The following is a 19,597-nucleotide window of genomic DNA, read 5'->3' as shown; positions in this document are numbered from 1 at the left end:
TCGATCATGTTAAAGTAACACATCTCAAGATCTCAGTTGTGTTTCTGGATATTATTATAAAAACCATATTTTTCAACATATATTTCTCATTTTAAAAAAAGTATCTGTGGTCTTAAATCATCTTTTATTGATAGATCAGCCTTGTTTCTCTGCACACCATCTGTCGGTGTACGACCGGCTCTTTTCTACATAACAACAGGAAACTGCTCCCCTGTTTCCTGCACAGCCCAACTTCACATCCTTACGCTCATATTTACCCCTCGGTGAATCAAACCGTGACTCACTGGTGGTGAAGGAAAGGAGCTATTTTTAATCTTTTAATTGTGGTCAGCTGGTGAAGATTATTACACCAGAAAAATCTCTCTGCTGTGTTATCACAGATTCAGTAGCAACAATCAGGATCATAAAAATCAGTACGGCAGTAGAAAGGAGGGGAAATGGAGTCAGGTCCTCACTGATTTGACTCAAAACAACACACAGCAGCACATAAATCCTTTTATATTTGGTGCCATTTGCACTAGTAGATGGACTGACCACACACCTAAAATTAACCCCTTTCAGGCTACGAAACATAGGCACGATTAGATGAAATCCATCCAGTTTCATAATCACAACTAACATATTGTTCTAAGAGAGGCTAATCCTGGCTAAAACAGCACAGTGAAGCAACCTGAGTCTTCCTGTGAAACTGAAGCTTTATCGGGCAACAAGCAAGGCTTTCCGGTTCACGAGTCTCTACAACACAAGATGAACAGTCTCTCTTGTATTCTTGTGCACACACTTTAAGGTCAAACGTCAATCCAACATGAGGCATAAAGGCTGAATATTTTGTTTTTCGGGAGCTTTTTTCACTGCTTCAATGTTAGTTTTCTTCACCATTTAAAGTGTCTTTAAGTATCCAGAGCTTGTAAATAAAATGTAATATCTGTTATTATAAATTTTGTCTGTGCTGGGGAAAAAAAGGAAAGACATAACTCTTATTAGTTTAAATGTAAGGAACCAGATATTTTCCGTGCAGCTCTTGAACTATACACAGTATAAGGTCAGGAACAGAGTGTTTGGCTCATTAAAACATTATGTGGCGGCACCTTGACCACCTTTTTGCTGCGGCCATAATTGTGTTTTCATATTGAGTCAATAAAGGGGAGGAAGGTGGACCACGCAGTCGCAGCACAGAGGATAACGACAGATTGTCTGGCAAACATGGCACACACACACAAAAAGGTTTAAGCATGTGTTCATATCGTTAAGAAATCCTGTGCAAAGACCACACCAAATTAGGTGTTTTCTTCCATACCTACAGTCTACAGCTCTTAGCCCAAGGCCCATTCGTTCTCACTGAACAAGTAAATGTTCAACAATGAATCACAAATACTCAACAATTTCCAAAACATTACTAACCTAATTCAAGCTGGAGTAAATTGTGCATTTGTTGGGGACTACATTCAGCCGTGGATTGATCCACAGTTGTGCCCTAGTGAGTTTAAACAGTGACGGATGATGTATGTAGGATTGACACAAGAATAACAGTCCATATTATTGTAATGATGGAACATATCACCCAGTGGTCTTATAATGGGATTTTTCAACAGAAGAAGAATGTAAAGATCTCCAATGTTCTATTCTTGAGTATTTCATCTCACATCTTTTGGCCCAACGTGTGCTGATTCTTTCAACCTGCCGCACTACAATGGTGATGGATGGTGCACGTCTTCAAATCAAAATATATGGTGTGCTATTGACCTAATCAATAAATTGTCCGTCTATCTGCGTGGATCTGTGCCATAAGAGTTTGAGTGTGGGAGATCAAGGTCAGACATGTATATGGCTATGATATATTAGGCGCGTACAGTACAGATTGAACAATGCCGGTATGTTTTCAGTAACAGATTAGAAAAACACCTCGAGCCATGTGCAGTCTGAACCCTGAGGCTCGTCCCTGTCTGCGTGTCTCCTGTTTGCGTCAGGCGAGGAAAGAGTGCATCTCCTCCTCTCCCTGCGCCTGAGGTGAAACAATAAGACTGGGGCTTAAAAAAGGAACTCCATCTTGATATACTCCTTCCTGTGACTGTTTTCAAGTCTTTCAGTAAAACTGGAGCACGAGGGCGTAGTCCCTCAAACTTAATGGATAATTCCAGTATTTTTCAACCTGGGCCTCATTGTCCTACTTTTTTTTGACATCATCACAGGTTGGAAAGGTTGACAGGCAATGTGCAGAAATGTCATTTTCTAACTCATCTTCACTCATCATTTTTTTTTTACTTGTATTATATCATATTCCCGTGTGTATTTATACAACATATTTCTCTGTAATGTAGCTTAAAACATGTCAGCATAAGTCACATTGATCATTAGTCGTACTTTTTATTTTAAGAAGGACAGACAGGAATTACTACATAAGCAAACAAGCAGAAAAAACACAGATAAGAACATAATCAATATAATACAAAGGAAATTAACTAAACATGTAAATATATCATAAACCACAAGTGGAGAAATGTTGAATCCTGATTAGCAATTCTTATTTTCTTAACACTTGCTGAAATGTATTCATGGCTTTGGCTTCTGTAAATTAACACAGTTGATAAGTGGCAGCTATTACCTGAACTGAACAATACATTCATCAGTTAGTCCACTGATGTGGGCACAGACCACCACGCTGATTAACCTGAGCTGACCCTCAGTGATGTGTAACGTGCGTCTTCAGTAGCTTGTCAGTGTGTTGTAAAAATTGTTGTATGCATCGGACAGAAAGGTTTAACTCAGTTCATTTAAATCAAGATGCAAAATGAGAACAGCGATTCAACTGAACGTAACAAATAAAACTACAAAATCCACCGAAGCTTCTACAGCTCGCTAATTAACACATTTATATCTCATTTTTTTTTAATCGTCCAAAAATTCATTGTCCACTTTTTTTTTGACATCATACAGGTTGGAAAGGTTGACAGGCAATGTGCAGAAATGTCATTTTCTAACTCATTCTTCACTCATCATTTTATTTTTACTTGTATTAATTCATATTCCGTGTATTCATACAACATATTTTCTTCGTAATGTAGCTTAAAACATGTCAGCATAAGTCTAATTTTGTATCATTAGTTGTACTTTTTATTTTAAGTCCATGTTACTTTACATAAGCAAACAAAGCAAGAAAAAACACAGATCCTTGGAAAGTATTGTTGACCCCGTGTTGTTTGGCTACACTGAATCCTGTAAACTCAAGTGTTTGAACCAATAGGATGCAGGAACAAACTCTCATGTCATGGCCGTCTAATTTAGTTACCCTTCACATCATGACGAGGAAGAAAACACAGCTGGAAGGTTGTTTTTGTTCTTCGGTGAGAATTCTTCTGACAAGTGCACAATGGGATAAGTTTGACAAAGGAAAAGGTGTAAAAAAATATTTTACATACAGAAAGTTAGATTTAATAATGACATGCATCTATTTGTATATAATCATTGTACAAACCTGTGTTTAACTATTTACCTTGAAATTAATAGCATAAAACTTTATATGAATAATAAACTTTAAACGGTTGGATGGTTTAGTCAGAGATTCATGTGCGGCATGCTTGCAGTGGTCAGTAAACTCACGTCTGTTTAACCTCCACAACTGCAGATTTTTTTCATTTTCAAACTGTTCTCAACCCAACAGATGCGATCACTTCAGCAGAAGTCAGAAAGACGTTAAACAAGATGCAAATCACTCCCCAAGACCCAGAAATAGTTCTTTATTTAGTCTTCAGTTGAAATTCATCCACAACAAACTCTGATAACAGCTGACACAGAGGCAGGGACATAGATTTACAAACTTTAATAGCAGTAAAGTACAAATGCATAAGCAAGTGCGATATAAACAATCTAGATATTAAAACTACCACAATAAATTAAAAGTAAAAAGAACTAAACAGTCCGACTATAATGTTCTCCACTAGCAAATTAGGGAGACGGTGAAAACATTCATATTAAACTCCTTAAACACAAAAGAAAATCTGTGTCATAAAGATAGTTACTTACACACACACCAATCAATCCACACAAAGATATGTGGTCTAAGAACATTACAATATAATACAAGGAAATTAACTAAACGTGTAAATATATCTTAAAACCACAAGTGGTAGAAATGTGCAGCAGTTGAATCCTGTTTAGCAATGCTTGTTTTCTTATACCCGTCAGTCAGTGTAAGTACACTGGGTAGCATATGTACATTCAAACACTTGCTGAAATGTATTCATTGGCTTTGGCTCTGTAAATTAATCAGTTGATTTAAGTGGCTTTAACTGAAACTGAACAATACATTCATCAGTTTAGTCCACTGATGTGGGCACAGACACCACGCTGGATTAACCTGAACTGACCCTCAGTGATGTGTAACGTGCGTCTTCAGTAGCTTGTCAGTGTGTGTGTAAATATTTTTGTTGTATGCATCGGACAAGACAGGTTTAACTTCAGTTCATTTAAATCAAGAATGCAAAATGAGAACAGCGCTTCACTGAACGTAAAAAATAAAACTACAAAATCCACCAAAGCCTCTACAGCTCGCTAATTAACACATTATATCTCATTTGTTTAATCGGTCCAAAAATTACAGTTGAAAAACAACATGTTGCATGTCAGCCGGGTTATGTGCCAGACTGATTTTGCGGGGTTGCAGTGGCTTCCGAGGCGCCGTTGGTTGCCTGGCAACTGTCCTGGCCAAGAAATAGTCTGGCACTTGATCCTCATAAAGCAGAAAATTGTTGTTTTTACACTTATTAAACAAAAGCATAAAGATGTGTGGTGTTGGTGAGTTTTTTTTTTACCTTCAGACAAGGAAGGCTAGCTGTTTCCCTCCGTTTCCAGTCTTTGTGCTAAGCTAAGCTAACTTCTCCAGGCGTGGTTTCCTTGGTGGTTTCCTTACTGTACAGACATTTTTGTAACTGAAGACTTCATCGTCAATCATTTATTACAAACTTATTAATATTTATATTTGCACTTGCACAGAGTGGCTCATAAGCATTTATTGATGAATTACCAACATTTTATTACTGCATGTTTAACAAATAAAAATGATAAACACCAGCTAAAGGGATGTCACAACCTGGCAACCCTAAGTTATTGTTATTATTGACTTATAATGAATGCTAATGCAGCATTAATAAATAATTTATTGACAATTAAAAAGTAGTGTCAACTTATGAACCCTTTGGTGTCTTATTAGAAAGTATCAAAATAATATTTGCCCTTAAAAAAAACACAAAAATTCATATAAAGTTTTCATGTTTTTCATAGTTTTTGTACTTTATCGTATAGATGTTTAGATCGAGTCATGTTAAAGTGAACACATCTCAAGATCTCAGTTGTTTCTGGGTGATATTATAAAACCATATTTTTCAACATTATATTTCTCATTTTTTTTAAAGTATCTGTGGTCTTAAATCATCTTTTATTGATAGATCAGCCTTGTTTCTCTGCACACCATCTGATCGGTGTACGACCGGCTCTTTTCTACATAACAGGAAACTGCTCTCCCTGTTTCCTGCACAGCCCAACTTCACATCCTTACGCTCATATTTAACCCCTCGGTGAATCAAACCGTGACTCACTGGTGGTGAAGGAAAGGAGCTATTTTTAATCTTTTTAATTGTGGTCAGCTGGTGAAGATTTATTACACCAAAAAAATCTCTCTGCTGTGTTATCACAGATTCAGTAGCAACAATCAGGATCATAAAAATCAGTACGGCAGTAGAAAGGAGGGGAAATGGGAGTCAGGTCCTCACTGATTTGACTCAAAACAACACACAGCAGCACATAAATCCATTTTATATTTGGTGCCATTTGCACTAGTAGATGGACTGACCACACACCTAGAAATTAACCCCTTTCAGGCTACGAAACATGAGCATAATTAGATGAAATCCGAGTTTACATACACAACTTTACATATTGTTCTAAGAGAGGCTAATCCTGGCTAAAACAGCACAGTGAAGCAACCTGAGTCTTCCTGTGAAACTGAAGCTTTATCGGGCAACAAGCAGAGGCTTTCCGTGTTCACGAGTCTCTACAACACAATGATGAACAGTCTCTCGTTGTATTCTTGTGCACCACACTTTAAGGTCAAACGTCAATCCAACATGAGGCATAAAGGCTGAATATTTTTAGTTTTTCGGGAGCTTTTTTCACTGCTTCAATGTTAGTTTTCTTCACCATTTAAAGTGTCTTTAAGTATCCAGAGCTTGTAAATAAAATGTAATATCTGTTATTATAACATTTTGTCTGTGCTGGGGAAAAAAAGGAAAGACATAACTCTTATTAGTTTAAATAGTAAGGAACCAGAATATTTCCGTGCAGCTCTTGAGACTATACACAGTATATAGTCAGGAACAGAGTGTTTGGCTCATTAAAAAACATTATGTGGCTGCACCTTTGACCACCTTTTTGCTGCTGCCATAATTGTGTTTTCATATTGAGTCAATAAAGGGGAGGAAGGTGGACCACGCAGTCTGCAGCACAAGAGGATAACGACAGATTGTCTGGCAAACATGGCACACACACACAAAAAGGTTTAAGCATGTGTTCATATCGTTAAGAAATCCTGTGCAAAGACCACAACAAATTATGTGTTTTCTTCCATACCCTACAGTCTACAGCTCTTAGCCCAAGGCCCATTCGTTCTCACTGAACAAGTAAATGTTCAACAATGAATCACAAATACTCAACAATTTCCAAAACATTACTAACCTAATTCAAGCTGGAGTAAATTGTGCATTTGTTGGGGACTACATTCAGCCGTGGATTGATCCACAGTTGTGCCCTAGTGAGTTTAAACAGTGACAGGATGATGTATGTGGGATTGACTCAAGATAAACTACAGTCCCCATGTTTATTGTAATGATGGAACATATCACCCAGTGGTCTTATTAATGAGATTTTTCAACAGTAAGAAGAATGTAAAGTATCTCCAATGTTCTATTCTTGAGTATTTCATCTCAACTCTTTTGGCCACACGTGTGCTGATTCTTTCAACCTGCCGCACTACAATGTGATGGATGGTGCACGTCTTCAAATCAAAATATATGTGTGTGCTTATTGACCTAATCAATAAATTGTCCGTCGTATCTGCGTGGATCTGTGCCATAAGAGTTTGAGTGTGGGAGATCAAGGTCAGACATGTATATGGCTATGATATATTAGGCGCGTACAGTAACAGTATTGAACAATGCCGGTATGTTTTCAGTAACAGATTAGAAAAACACCTCGAGCCATGTGCAGTCTGAACCCTGAGGCTCGTCCCTGTCTGCGTGTCTCCTGTTTGCGTCAGGCGAGGAAAGAGTGCATCTCCTCCTCTCTCCTGCGCCTGAGGTGAAACAATAAGACTGGGGCTTAAAAAAGGAACTCCATCTTGATATACTCCTTCCTGTGACTGTTTTCAAGTCTTTCAGTAAAACTGGAGCACAGAGGGCGTAGTCCTCAAACTTAATGGATAATTCCAGTTATTTTCAACCTGGGCCTCATTGTCCTACTTTTTTTGACATCATCACAGGTTGGAAAGGTTGACAGGCAATGTGCAGAAATGTCATTTTCTAAACTCATTCTTCACTCATCATTTTATTTTTACTTGTATTATATCATATTCCCTGTGTATTTATACAACATATTTTCTTCTGTAATGTAGCTTAAAACATGTCAGCATAAGTCTACATTTGCATCATTAGTCGTACTTTTTATTTTAAGAAGGACAGACAGGAATTACTCTACATAAGCAAACAAAGCAGAAAAAACACAGATAAGAACATAATCAATATAATACAAAGGAAATTAACTAAACATGTAAATATATCATAAACCATCAAGTGGAGAAATGTTGAATCCTGATTAGCAGTTCTTATTTTCTTAACACTTGCTGAAATGTATTCATTGGCTTTGGCTTCTGTAAATTAATCACAGTTGATTTAAGTGGCAGCTATTACCTGAAACTGAACAATACATTCATCAGGTTAGTCCACTGATGTGGGCACAGACCACCACGCTGGATTAACCTGAGCTGACCCTCAGTGATGTGTAACGTGCGTCTTCAGTAGCTTGTCAGTGTGTGTTAAATATTTGTTGTATGCATCGGACAAGAAAGGTTTAACTTCAGTTCATTTAAATCAAGAATGCAAAATGAGAACAGCGATTCAACTGAACGTAACAAATAAAACTACAAAATCCACCGAAGCTTCTACAGCTCGCTAATTAACACATTTATATCTCATTTGTTTAATCTGTCCAAAAATTCATTGTCCTACTTTTTTTTTGACATCATTACAGGTTGGAAAGGTTGACAGGCAATGTGCAGAAATGTCATTTTCTAACTCATTCTTCACTCATCATTTTATTTTTACTTGTATTATATCATATTCCCTGTGTATTCATACAACATATTTTCTTCTGTAATGTAGCTTAAAACATGTCAGCATAAGTCTAATTTTGTATCATTAGTTGTACTTTTTATTTTAAGTCCATGTTACTTTACATAAGCAAACAAAGCAGAAAAAACACAGATCCTTGGAAAGTATTGTTGACCCGTGTTGTGTTTGGCTACACTGAATCCTGTAAACTGTCAAGTGTTTGAACCAATAGGATGCAGGAACAAACTCTCATGTCATGGCCGTCTAATTTTAGTTACCCTTCACATCATGACGAGGAAGAAAACACAGCTGGAAGGTTGTTTTTGTTCTTCGGTGAGAACTTTCTGACAAGTGCACAATGGGATAAGTTCTGACAAAGGAAAATGTGTAAAAATAATTTTACATACAGAAAGTTAGATTTAATAATGACATGCATCTATTTGTATATAATCATTGTACAAACCTGTGTTTAACTATTCACCTTGAAATTAACTAATAATAGCATAAAACTTTATATGAATGATAAACTTTAAACGGTTGGATGGTTTGGTCAGAGGTTCATGTGCGGCATGCTTGCAGAGGTCTAGTAAACTCACGTCTGTTTAACTCCACAACTGCAGATTTTTTTCATTTTCAAACTTGTAGTCTTCAGACCCAACAGATGCGATCACTTCAGGCAGAAGTCAGAAAAGCCGTTAAACAAGATGCAATATCACTCCCCAAGACCCAGAAATAGTTCTTTAATTTAGTCTTCAGTTGAAAATTCATCCACAACAAACTCTGATAACAGCTGACACAGAGGCAGGGACATAGATTTACAAACTTTAATAGCAGTAAAGTACAAATGCATAAGCAAGTGCGATATAAACAATCTAGATATTAAAACTACCATCAATAAATTAAAAGTAAAAAGAACTAAACAGTCCAGACTATAATGTTCTCCACTAGCAAATTAGGGAGACAGGTGAAAACATTCATATTAAACTCCTTAAACACAAAAGAAAATCTGTGCATAAAGATAGTTACTTTACCACACACCCAATCAATCCACACAAAGATATGTGGTCTAAGAACATTAGTGTGTAAACGTGTAAATATATCTTAAACCATCAAGTGGTAGAAATGTTGCAGCAGTTGAATCCTGATTAGCAATGCTTGTTTTCTTATACCCGTCAGTCAGTGTAAGTACACTGGGTAGCATAATGTACATTAAAACACTTGCTGAAATGTATTCATTGGCTTTGGCTTCTGTAAATTAATCACAGTTGATTTAAGTGGCAGCTATTAACTGAAACTGAACAATACATTCATCAGGTTAGTCCACTGATGTGGGCACAGACCACCACGCTGGATTAACCTGAACTGACCCTCAGTGATGTGTAACGTGCGTCTTCAGTAGCTTGTCAGTGTGTGTGTTAAATATTTGTTGTATGCATCGGACAAGACAGGTTTAACTTCAGTTCATTTAAATCAAGAATGCAAAATGAGAACAGCGATTCAACTGAACGTAACAAATAAAACTACAAAATCCACCGAAGCCTCTACAGCTCGCTAATTTACACATTTATATCTCATTTGTTTAATCTGTCCAAAAATTACAGTGTAAAAACAACATGTTGCAATGTCAGCCGGGTTATGTGCCAGACTGATATTTGGCGGGTTGCAGTGACTTCCTGGAGGCGCCGTTGGTTGCCTGGCAACTGCTCCTGGCCAAGAAATAGTCTGGCACTTGATCCTCATAAAGCAGCAAATTATTATTATTACACTTATTAAACAAACAAGATATAAGATGTGTGTGTTGGTGAGCTTTAGAGTTTTTTAACCTTCAGACAGAGGCAGGCTAGCTGTTTCCCTCCGTTTCCAGTCTTTGTGCTAAGCTAAGCTAACTTTCTCCAGGCCGTGGTTTCCTTACTGTACAGACATTTTATTTTATTTTTTGTAATTATTTTTAATTGTTATTTATGTATTTTTTATTATTATTCTTTATTTTTATTTCATATTTTATTTTATATATATGTTTACATCTTCAGTTATATCTTGTATTTTATATTTCATGTTTAGTGCTGTTTGGACAGAGAGAAACGTAATTTCAATTCTCTGTATGTCTTGTACATATTGCAGTATTGACAATAAAACTTGAACTTGAAAGTGGTGTCAATCTTCTCGTCAACTCAAACAAACTATTTTTTTTAATTACATATTCAATTACATTCCTTGAAGCTTTTTTATTTACATAAATAATACTGTTTTATTCATATTTGCGGCAGAGCTGTGTGTTTAAGATTTAAGTTTCATTAATAATGAAGAGAAACGCGGGCGGGATAGAGTCTGCGGTTTGTTTATTTTAAGAGGCAACATTAATCTTCTGCTAAAGGACACATTGAAATGCAAGTAGCCCCTTAACAGCCGCCTGGATCTAACAATCAATACTGACCATGTGACACTGGAACGAGCGAGTGTGACATCAGTGCTGCCAAGAAACATCGCCTCCTCCCTTTAAGAGCGTCTAATCTAGGCAGGCTCACTCACATGTCACCATCAAATTTACCTCAGTGACCTGATCTGAGCACACTGAGCACATTTTAAACTCAACTTATCATTCAGCTCTTGCCTCTTCCTCGTTGCGTAGGCCACAAGACACACAATAAAACACCCAGGATAAAGTTTCTAATGATGAGGAAGATGTTCAACAGTGATGGGCCCTTCATAGATAAAGCAAGATGTAATTTGGAGTTTGATGTCTGGAAACACATAACAACCTAAGATCCTTAGAAGCTTTTAGTTATATCTTCTGATAGTAAATGCTTTAATGATAGAAGAGTCACATGCAGGAAAGAGCCTTCGTACATGGGGCGGCTGCTCTACCGACTGAGCTAAACACAGCCTCAGTAAACGCTTTTTTAAGAAGTACAATGTTCCTTTAGTTTCCAACATTGAATGCAATATAATACATTTAAAAATCTTACAAATATTAAGAAACTCCCTGTTCAATGACATGAAACACACTCAAGATAAAGACAGAACACAGAAATCCTAGATCAGAGTAAATACTATCATGAAATAGTGATAACTAAACGGGAAACAATCAATTTCAAAGTTAGAGGGGAAAAAAAACATTTTATTATTTATGAATTTAATTTTGAAACTAAGGTTTCAATTTCTGATCATCTGCTGTAGTGGATGCCAATTTGAAACTAATGCTGAATAACAAAACGCACTGAGCTACAGGAGCTGGTGGAACAGAGACTTAACGTCATGACTTCGGCTCTCTAGAAAGCAACCCTACAAATGTCATTTGATTCAAACGCTGCTAAAAATCTGATTGGTGTATGAGATTACTGTCAGATTTTTCCCACAGTGCCCACTTCAAACCTCGAAAGAACAAACACGTGCAATAATGAAAATAACCAAAACTAACTTCTAAACTTCTAAATTTAAAGTCTAAAGTTGAATATCCATGTGGGACCTTAACACTGATATTAAAGAATCTGATTGAAAAAACATGTTTTTGTCTCAAAACACCGGTAACTGGGTACCTGTAAAGTATTTTAGTTTAGTGACTTTATGTACAGGTGACTACGTCCCCCTCAGACATAACAATAACCAGTGTCTACCTCTACTCATAAAATGTAGATGCTTCAAACATATCATCCGCTTTTTGTCACTGTGACATTAAAAAGTCTCTTTGCTGTTACTTCACTAAATATACTGTATGAAACCATAACATGAAGCAGCCCCACAGTTAACTGCAGGTAGGGAAGCATGCTGGGTGGCTTCAAGCAGGCAGAGTGCGAGAGCGGACTGCCAATGAGTCCACAGTCCCTTTCCTGCCTTTTTCAATCCCTTTTTCTCTTTTACACGAGGAGAATTTATGAGGCCTTTACGAGTGTGCATGCAGTGTCAACAGTGCCCAGCTAATATCTTTATCCAGCCCCGCGAGGAGCAGGGGAGGAGGCTGGACCTGTCAGACAACACATACACTGCCCAGGAGACAAACTGCCCTCGCAGCTCACAGTTCAGCTGAACACACACTTAAGGACGTTAAACATGCCTCAGCATTTCAAACACATTAAGCTGGCTTCTTTAAAGTAGCCAGCAACTTAAATAATGAATTCAGCTCAAGCCTTTTTGTCTTATTATGAACAAATCTGTTCATTAAGAGGAGGAAACTGAAACCTGGTCAGACGCCCAGAGGATTCAAATCAATGCAACGCACCTTGTAACAATATTCAGGTATATGCTTACTAATGCTGGGTGTATTTAGTGTGTGTGTGTTTCTTGGTTTTAGTGTCAGGTTGTCTGTGTTTGTTCCCCAGTCCTGTGTTGTTCGGTCTTGGTGTTTCTCCCAGTGTATCTCAGTTCTGGATTTTTGTTTGCTGGACAACTGTTTTTTGTGGGATTTAGTTTGTTTTTTGCCTAATGTAGCAGCAACTATCCATTGAAAAAAAAGGCTGCTAAGAAGCCGAGTATTGTGACACGTTACAGTCCAAAGAAAAATCTAAAGTAACATAGTGAGTAGGATTTATGATAATTATTAACGAATGAACAACTTTAATTTATTAGCGTAACGTGACCAACAAAAACTAGAAGAAACTATATGATATGATACAAAATAAGATAATAAAGTAGTGAAACAGAAAATATTGGAGCCTGTCACCTTTTTTGTTTGCACAGGTAAAAAAAATAAATGGTGCAACCACGACCAAACCACCCTGTGCCAATTACAGGAAATAAAGGTGATCTAGAAAACATGTGTGATCTAAACAAAACAGGTAAAAGACAAAATACTTAACATATCAGTGTCAGGACAAAATCTCAAGTGTCGTATCAGTACCAGACCTGAACATTTTCAAATGACACCCAGCCTAAATATGTGATCAACAGAGAGCAAAGGTGTTATAACGTATTCAGCCGCCCCATGTCGTGAGCTGAAACGCAGCCAAACTCTGTCATTTGAGACACTACAGGGGCCTTTTGTCCCTCTTCCTGTGATCCATCTGCTGCTGGAGAGACACTGCAGCAGGCCTGCCATCAAGCTCACTGGCACCAGTCTGTTTTGCATGTGGCTGTTTGACACAACACAGCAGGCAGTGGCATTATGGCCTGGTGGCAAGAGCAGCTCAATAGCTGTGGCAGCATTAGCTCTCATTACACACACACCAGCTCATTACAGCTCACCGTGGGGTGATGCTGACAGAGGGACCCGGGCCTCCATCTGAAGCACATCAGCTCACAGTGTGGAGGTGGCGATACACGGGCTATTCACTGATGGACTGTTAAAGAAGCCTCTCGTCGAGCAGTGTGGGATGCTGAGGCAATAATGTGTTTTTATTGTCTGCCCTATGGATACGGATCTGATTTGAAAGCATGTGGTTAAATAAGTGTCTGATTTTTCTGGATTATGTTTTGATGCGTCTGTCTGTCTTTTATGTTGCAGATTTTATCCTCCAAATTATGAAAAAAAAAAGTGCTTCCAAGGATCCATTTTTAAGTGTGGTGGGGTGTTAGGTGACGCAGCATGAGTTTTATTGGCTGTAATCATTACGGCAGAAAGAGTAATCGTAGTAAACGCAGAAATAAAAACAGGCTAAGGCTTGTATCTTTATATTTCCCCTTCAATCTGTTTCTCATTCGGTTTATATCAGGCGGTATTTCTATGAGGAACTCCCGCAGCGATCCACCGCTGAAATAAGCACACAGAAGAATAACTTGCATCCCCCGAGGAGAGAGTCGTGTTGTCCATCTCAGGTGGTACAGTACAGAAGGTGAAATTAATTTAGACGGTTAAACCTGCTTACGTATCAGAAATGAAATGTAATAAGCTCTAATGAATGTTTGGTTTTGTCTCCCTTTCAGATTTGCTGGATCTCACAAAAAGACCCCCTATTGTTTTATGACTCCTCTAACAAACTCATCTCAAAGTTACTTTACTACTTGTCTGGCAGTTTTTTTGTAATCAATGTTCCCTTACATACATGTGTGTGTGTGTTTCTTTTATCTGAATTCTGTTGTCATATCTGATTTATGAGTCACAGCATCCTGTTTCAGATGCAAAAAGGTCATTTTAAACTTTTCACACCATATATGCTGAAGAAATCCTGATAAAACTACATGTTCAATAGTATGAGAGTCGTGTGTTGCACATGCAAAGCCATACATTTGGAGTAAACACAGAAACACTACTTGTTTTTACTGTTTTGAAATGTTTAAATATGTGAGCTTGACCATAGAAATCTCCTGTTAAGTCTCCTGTTATTTTTTTAGAGACTCATTATCCTGTAGTAGTTTTCTGTGTTAGTTTGTTGGCTTGATTTTACTGATCGAGCCTTAATGGCCTATTATCCTTAATGGAGCCAGTAGTATTCCCTTCATTTGTTTTTATGTTAATGTCGGTAATTTAAAGAAGAAATCAAGATCTGAACCTAAAGCTTCAAAATCCTTCCTCTCTGGAGCTATTTCTGTCTCTTTTGTTGTAAAATCGCACAGCTCTTTTGTCGAGTAACACCTCCAATATCAAAGATTCATCCAGTTCACTGAACTTGTGCTTATAGCATCTGCCATGGGATCGACAATTTATGAGTTTGATTCTCTCAGTTTGTGACTTCAGTCCCCAGTTGGGTCATTGAAACTCTGCATCATAAAACTGCCCCGAGAATTAAAAACCTCTCGCAGACGAGTGTCTTATTTGGGGCCTTATTATTCCAGCAGTAAACCAAGTGCAGATTGTGATGTTACAATACTGAGCAAACAAAGAGATTCCAGGTAAAAGGGTGAAACAGAGACAAGATATACTGTAACTTGTTAACACACAGTGAGCTTTATGGTGCAAAGAGGTGTGTCCTTTTTACAAGTGAACTTTCAAAGAAATTATATTTTAGTTATTTAACCTGACTGGAGTAAAACCAGTATCGCTGGCTTGTGGCGTCTCAGAGGAACGATGAAATTCCTGAATGGATTGTGTAAATTTGGAGAGCTTTCCTTGAAAACACTGAAACTGCACACTGTGCATATGTTACGGACAGTATTGTTGATGTTGGTACACTTTATGGTGACTTAAATAATATCTGCTAGACTCAGCATCCTCTTCCTGTGCCTGACTGTTTAGATGGAGCCATTACAGATGAGAATCAATACAGATACAATCCAGAGCAATAACACAAAAACTCAGCATGAAACCTTTGCACTACTCTTCTAGGAGAAATCCAGAGGAGCGAGAGAGAGAGTGAGGACTTAGCCTTGATACATGAGGTGCATGTTCCACCAGGCACAACTCTTGATCTCATTTTGCTAGTAGAGGAGATAAAGATGTCATCTTATTGTCCTGATTGGCCTTAGTTGCACTTTATCCCCAGTAAAACTTCATTTACAAAAGGCCCGCCCTTCCTCCCTACTCTGGATCAAGAACCTGCAGGGCCACAATGAAAACAGTGATTGTCTGCTCAGGTCTGCAGGACATATGACAGGATGGACACCTCATAACTTCTTCATAAAGGTTCTTATAGCTACAGTAGTTTTATAGCTGCAGTATAAAGAGAATCGACAATAAACGGACACCGACAATGTGTATGCAGCCGAACAAGTGACTGCTGGTTGAACAGATAATACTCAGTAAAACTTAACTACTTTACAACATTACTACTAGATCTGAAGCAGGTTTTTTTAAAGGTCATTTATTTTCCATAATGAAAACAGCAGTTTGCCATTTCCCCTCAACCCGCGAGCAGGATTAAACTGCCACAACTAAATGCAGAGATCATTTCTCAGTGCAGCTGGTTTCTGAGAGGAGGGCGGATCTGTCAGTGAGACACACCTTCCTGTCCTTTATAAGTGATTATACTGATCAAAGTGGCGAGTCAGCAAGCCAAATTAACCCGAGAATATGCACATTTTTCAGATTTTCAGTTATTTGTACTGTGGTTATTCCACACACACAAAAAAACACAGCATCGTGGTGCTTCTTGCTTTTCTTAGTGCAGGGTGGACGGTCAGCATGACGGCTGAAATAAATGTAAGAAGCTGCTCTGAGCTCTCTAGCATCTTGCGAAGTGAGCCGGTAAGCTGCCGATCTGATTGATGGACGACCTGCTCTATCTCTTGAGCCACGGTGTCAGATCTGTCATATTGTATTATTAACTTTGGTAAACTGTATGGTTTAGGGGGGAAATGGACAGATGAGTCTTACTGTGGCGAGACTTGAGTCTCGAGACATTTTAGCAGCTCTGAGGCCGTACATGACATGAGCGTGCAAACATTTTTCACCGTGTATTACCTCAGAAAATATTAGGCACTCCAGGTCACACCATCATGGTAGACACTGAAATACAGCCGTGTAGTTCGACTCTGTTCAGCAACAGACGGTTCACACAGGAGGCAGATTTATACCTGATAATATTAATGCTGACTGTTGGTGAATCTGAGCAAATTTGTGTACCACTAGTTGTACTTTTACCACAGCTGGCCTGAAGTATTTGGAGGATCAGCGTTATTACAATTCATCGTTACTGGGACATGAATGTGTGCACCACCTGCCACAGCAGTCTATTCAGTAGTCAGACATTTCACTAATAACCACAAATGTCAACCTTAGAGTGGCGCTACCGGAAAAAAGGCAGAGAATTATTAAAGTCATTAGGATTTATTCTCTGGAGACCATGAACAAAATCATGTAAATTCATCCAGTAGATGTATATTTCAGTGTCAGTGACTACAGACAAAACAAGGCTGCCTCTTGTGTGCTCTTATTAAAGCTGAATTGATTTGTTGTAAGCCTCATTAAATTGAGTATTTCTTTATCGTTATGAGCATTGCAGTCCGTGCTGCATTATGTATGCGTATAAGAGCATCTTTAAATCCCTGTATGACTATCACTCTGTGAGGTCTTGTCACTGTATCAGCATCATCTCACCTCCTAGGCAGCAAATTTACTCAGGCAGCAAATTGGCTTCAACAATTGAGACAAAAAAACACAAACAAGTTCACAAACAGACACTCTTAAACACAAACTGTATATGAACACACTGACACACACTTACCAGAGGGGGGGCCGGTGCTGAAGCTATTTAAGCGTGCATTTCTCACTCTGCTTGGATCCGTCTAACTTGAGGCTGCAGGAACAAATAAGGGAAAAAACAGTGATTAAGGTCACAGTGGGGTCAACGGGCCGCCACACCAGGAAGAGAACCGCCTCTTTGTACAGGAGATTCACAAAACACACAAAAGATCCAAACTACCTATTCTCCTGCCTGAGAGAGGAAACGAGCAGCAGCCAAATATCTAATTAAGAGGGTAATGTGCTGATCTGATCTTTGATCGGTGGTCAAGTTGTAGTTCCAGCTCTTATAAATCAAACTACTGGCAACTCTTCTGAATAGTTCCCCTGACTTGTTCCAGGTCTCACATGGTTCCTGTGGACGAGGACAGGGCCAGAGGTCAGAGTCAGACAATTCACTGTGTCTGTATTTGAACACATGTACACCAACGTAATCCACTGAGAGAAATACTGTAATTTAAGACTACATGTCTGAATTTGCTGTGATTACAGGTGCTATATTAATAAAGTCACTATTGTTAATTAAAAAAACCATGTGACCAGATGGTGAAGCCAGATTTACAGTCAGTGATATGTAACAAGGTTACACTGGTAACAGTAAGAGACTCTGGTGCTAGATCACCATGGAAGAAATGCTCACTTGATGGGAGGATAAATGTGTCGCTCTCAAGCATTAAGCATCTTGCTTTCCTTTTTTTTCTGCTTAGGAGCCGATATTGTTAGTTTGAGACTCAACAGTTCATAAAGAGACTGTAACTGGTGCAGATCTGCTGGGAGGAGGTGATGCAGGACACCAGGATGTGTCCAGTCCAGCACCAGGGAGCAGCAACAACAAGGTTCACGTCATGGCTTACATTTACAGCAGTATTCTCACATATCTCAGGGGTGGAAAAAGCATTTCTGAAACTAAATACACTCACAATGTCACGTTTGCTGGTACTGGCAAGGAGAATCCAAAAGCACGACTCTGAGGCAGACAAGTTTAAGGGAAGATCAATTTACTCAAGCAAGGTCAAAACCAGGAGATCGAACATGCAAACAAATCCGGCAAGGGGCAGGCAGGTATCCGAAGTCCAAGACAGGCAAAACAGGGTCAGAACGAGAAGTCAAAAACTGGAATTACTGGAGAGCTTGGTAAAAACTATACAAGACAAACTGGCAGGGATCAAGTGGAAATGGACTAGTATATATACACTGAGGGGCTAATGAGCAAATGGACTGCAGGTGAGGAGATGGGTGGGGAAACCAGGTGAGGGAAATGAGCTGATTGCATAATGAGAGTAATGAGACATGGAACCAATTAAGACAAACAGTGTAACTACGTTACACACAACTGCACTTTTTGCCGTTTCCCACCTGCCATGACTTAAAACAGTTTGAGAGATGAGAAGCAGCGTGGATTATTTAGAACGATTAGCAATAATCGGCACCTTTTTTTAAAATCAATAAATGCTTCAGGTCCGTTCTTAAACAGAAATGTGAAACATTCCACGTCTGCTCATGTGAGCAGTGATGAAAACTAATTATGTACATATACTATAGCACTACTCCGTGTTTACCGTCAATAATCCAATAACATAACATACATTATTCTCTAATAAGCCATTCTGCAAAATAGGTACTTTTACAAAGTATATTTCGATGCAAATACTTCTGTACTTAAGTAACATTTTCAATGCAGGGCATCTTTTTAGGGTGGTATGGCTACTTGCAAATGTGCACACGGACCACTTGTACTGATGAAGAGATATAAAGAAAGAAGCATGTGTTCTCCCTCTCCTTCCTCTCTCTCAATCCGCAGTTCAAAAATCACAGAATCCAAATGCACAACTCGGGAGGCAAAGTTCAGGTAAAGTCAAATCAGTTTAGTTAGTTTAGTATCAATTCTGCCGCGATTTCTACTTTCATGAAGCTTAACATTTCTGTTGACGCTGTCAGAAAGGGAATAATTCTACTTTATGTTTATTTTTGAGGTTGTAGTGGGCGGTGGTGTTCTCCTGTATGTAAATTAGAAACACCTCTCAGTATAATATATATTGATATAGTCCAGTTCAACACGACTGCAAACTACAAACACAATAACAAACATGTAGTTTGTCGTTAGAATAAACTCTCTGACACTCTGTGTCAGTCACAACTAAACATTATTATCTATTTCTGTAAGGGCAAATTT

General features: G+C 38.4%; 1 protein-coding gene across 1 annotated transcript in view; it reads right to left on the bottom strand.

Moving 5' to 3' along the window:
• Positions 1-18,570, bottom strand: part of fgd5b (FYVE, RhoGEF and PH domain containing 5b) — a 42,794-nt gene extending 24,224 nt beyond the window's left edge. The window contains exons 1-2 of the mRNA XM_027279703.1: positions 18,345-18,570; positions 17,408-17,479 (exon numbers count right to left, since the gene is read on the bottom strand). The gene's annotated coding sequence lies outside the window, so the exon portion shown is untranslated. The remainder of the gene's footprint in view (positions 1-17,407; positions 17,480-18,344) is intronic.
• Between the last annotated feature and the right edge of the window lie 1,027 nt (positions 18,571-19,597).

Source organism: Larimichthys crocea, chromosome VI (assembly GCF_000972845.2).
Source record: "Larimichthys crocea isolate SSNF chromosome VI, L_crocea_2.0, whole genome shotgun sequence".
NCBI lineage: Eukaryota > Metazoa > Chordata > Actinopteri > Sciaenidae > Larimichthys > Larimichthys crocea.
This window is presented reverse-complemented; position numbering and strand designations above follow the sequence as displayed.